The following is a 3,672-nucleotide window of genomic DNA, read 5'->3' as shown; positions in this document are numbered from 1 at the left end:
GAACCCCATGTTCTGTTTGCTCTATAGTAATTAAGTCACACTATTTAATTTCATAAACTTTTCACAGTTAAAAAAATGTTTTGAGTTTTTACTCCATTTGAGTTACGGACTTAAGCATAGTAATCAAACCTTAAATCTTCTACAGGAAAATATTGGAGAATATACTTATGGGCCCAGGATAGGGAGGATTCCTTAAAATATAATGCACAACAACATCAAAGGAAAGATTTACAAATATCTGTAAGGGAGAAGTCACTGAAAACAGTATTAAACGATAAACCAGAGATTTCTCTGGGAGAAAATATTTTCAACACATATAAGCAACAAAGGGCATGGATGTAGAAAATATGAAAAACTTAGACATATTAACATGTGAAAACATAATCTTCTCTATTAATCAGACATGTAAATAAAAACCGAATGGGATACTGCTTCATGCTCAGAAAACAGTCAGAAAATTGCAATGTTCAATAATATCAATGTTGGAAAAGGGAGTCTGTGATGTTGCTGACTTAAGTGAAAATACATACAAATTCTTAGGAGCGCAATTTTGAAATACGTAATGAAACTCACAATGAAACTCTGAACTTCCAAAGACCCAGGTGATCTGTCTTTGAAGTATGAGGAAGAAAAGCCTCAAATGTGGAAGGAAGTATATGGAAGGATGTTTTCTACAGCAACTCAAAAGTGTCCGTCCGTTCAAAGGACAATGGCTACATCATAGTATTTTCTAGAGCAGTTCTGATGAAACCAGATTCCACACGATCCATATGGATAACTCTCAAAACCTTACTATTAAGAGATATGAAAGAAGTAAGTTGCAAAATACATGCATCATATGATAGGTAGGTAGATGGTTGGGTGGATGGATGGATACGTAGGTGAGACAGATAGACAGACAGACAGACATGCATACATACACACAGATACTTGAAGGAGAGAGGGAGGAGAGGGTTACAAAGATGATTTCACAGTGAAATGTTTTATTTCCTTTAAAGAAAATATGAACCGAATGCAGCAAAATAATTTCTTTGTTTAAATCTGTCTTGTGTATATGTGTGTAGGAGGGTTTTTCTCATTTTCTGTCAATTTCTGTGTATTTAAAATATTTCAGAATTCCAATGAAAATACAATAAAGTAAAAAAGGGAGAATTACATCATTCCCTGCAGAGCAATGACACAACCCAGATGACATCTTGCACACATCACAGGTTCAATATTTTATTTTTGTAAAGTTCCTTGGCTCCACTGGAACAAGTCTAGGGCAAGCAAGGCCCCCACAGGCGTCTACACCCACACCCAGCCCACACGGTTATCGGCTGTTCTGAAAACACAGCACCATTGAGGGCGCTTACCAGTGCCCCCTACCATTAACCTCTCATCCTCCTTCTCTGGACTGTCTGCCTGTGGCTGTGCCTCCGCCTCCAGGGTCCCACTCTGCACCACCTGTCTGGGGCACCCCAGAGTGACAGGTATTTCATGATGTGCTAACTGCGGTTTATGGGTCTGCCTACCCCTCCCTGAGCTGGGAGCCCCAGCTGGAGCCCGGTCCCAGGTGACCTGGCATCTCCTCCTCCGGGGGCCTCTGGGTCTCTTAGGTGAGCCTCTCCCCAAGACCTCTGAAGAGGAGGGGGCCCAGAACAGCATCTGGGCTCCTGGCCGCTTCTCTTTCACCGTACATCACGCCAAATGGTGTGCAGCCCAACACTGGCGCTGTTCACGCTTACGAATACTTCCGTGCAGAGGCCCAAGGGGACCATACTGACATGAAAACAGTCATTGTATCAAATTGGGGAAATTATACCTTTCTCCCTATTTTCCAAGTTTTCTGCAGTGTGATTTTATTGTCCTAATAAAAACTTATAAAAAATACAAAAACCCTATTTCATCTAAGGATGGCAAGTGTTAGAATGTTTCAAAAGATTTAATTCCTCACCCTTTAAATGTTCCCTGCAAAAGGACCCATAAATATATAACTAGAATATATACATAATTAGAATATATACATACATATCATTAAAATAAGAATACCTAAATAATACGGGCAACAGTACCCAAATGAGCCCAAATTAAGTACCATTACTGCACGAAATCCCGCCGACAGGATTAAAAACATGGATTCGAAGTTTTCATGCTCAGGATGGAGGTAGCTCATGCCCACGCCAGGTGATTCTGATTCAGAGAGCATAGTTTTGGAAAACACGGAGACGGAAGAATAAATTGGTCTGGGAGGTCAATGCCCACTTAGGAATAGCACTGTGGATGTGAGTGTTCAGAATGTGAAAGTCAGAGAGATGGGTGGAGATCAACAGAGGGGGAACAGAGGGCCACAGCATGACCGGGAAGGGTCAGGCTCCCTGACACAGAGGGCACTAGAAGGTAAGTGGAGACGTTCAGGGGGCATGAAGAGGGTCTCTCTATGTAGCGTAGGAGGGACAGAGAGGCGAGCAGTGCCCCAGATCGCCCTCACCGACCTGGGAAAGCCACCAGCACGTCCATCCCAAGATGCTGCCGGTCCTGTCACGAGTACAGAGGTGCGTTCCCACACAAGTCAACATCCCCCTCCAGAGATGCAGGTTTCCATTTTCCTGGGACCTAAGTATTTGAACAAGGACCTATTCAAACTCTGCCAGAATCCATTCTTCCCCCAACAATGGGCAAATAGAACCTTCTCTCCAAGAAGCAGGAGTAAGAGCATAATCACGGGACTCCTGAGAATAGTCGGTAGTTCACAAGACAAGGATCATTCTGAGCCGTAATCAGAAGGACACAGTATAAAGAGAGAATTCAAGAAATCCTCTAATTTATGTCCTCAGTAAGTTCGCTAGCAATTCCATAACTCATGTGAAAAAGGATTAAAAAAAAAAGGACTGCTTTTAGGTAAAAACACATTTTTGAAATAAAATATAAAAGATTTGCAGTGGGTGGGAGACAGTAAACGCTGAAGATTCAATCGGTCAAATTTACCCCCTTGAAACAGGATCTTTGGAGCTTTGTGCCCATCCCCCCTTAATCCACTCCGTTACAAATCTGGTTAATCATTACAAATCTGGTTAATCGGTCTAGACGCAGCTCTAGCCAAGCCACTCTCCGCTTGAAAATACTAAATGGCTCCCAAATGCCACCAAGGTCCTAACACCTGCGGGTGACAGTCACAAGCTTCCTAGCATGACTTAGTAAAGCATGCTCCTAGTCAACAGAGCTTGCTCTATCCTATAACTAAGCCCTATTTCCCGGTTTCTGTGAATTGGCCGATACTGGTGCTTCCCCACAGAAAGTCCTTCCCTCTCTTCACCATCTGATAATTAGGACATTCAGTGAACGTTTCATGGTCCAGGTATTCACTGAGTACTCTAAGTAGTAAGTGCTGCTAAATACAGGGCTTACATACAGAAAACAAAAGCAAAAGCCACCAGTAATATGCAGAGCACCTAATACGTTGGGACATTTGGCTAAGTACTCATGAAATATCAGGGGGTGAAACAGAACAACTCTCTTCTAAGAGGAGACAGTGTATAAATAACAGCAAATTTATGTATAATTATATAAACTATATATATAAAGTAGGAATTATATATAATCCATATATTGAAAGCCTAGTCCCCTGTATGACTTCTATCCCCATGTGGAAAAAGGACCTTTAGATTATTAAGGTTAAATGGGGGTAATAAG

This window comes from Suricata suricatta, chromosome 16, assembly GCF_006229205.1.
Source record: "Suricata suricatta isolate VVHF042 chromosome 16, meerkat_22Aug2017_6uvM2_HiC, whole genome shotgun sequence".
NCBI lineage: Eukaryota > Metazoa > Chordata > Mammalia > Carnivora > Herpestidae > Suricata > Suricata suricatta.
The sequence above is the reverse complement of the archived record's forward strand: the minus strand, read 5'-3'. Positions refer to the sequence as shown.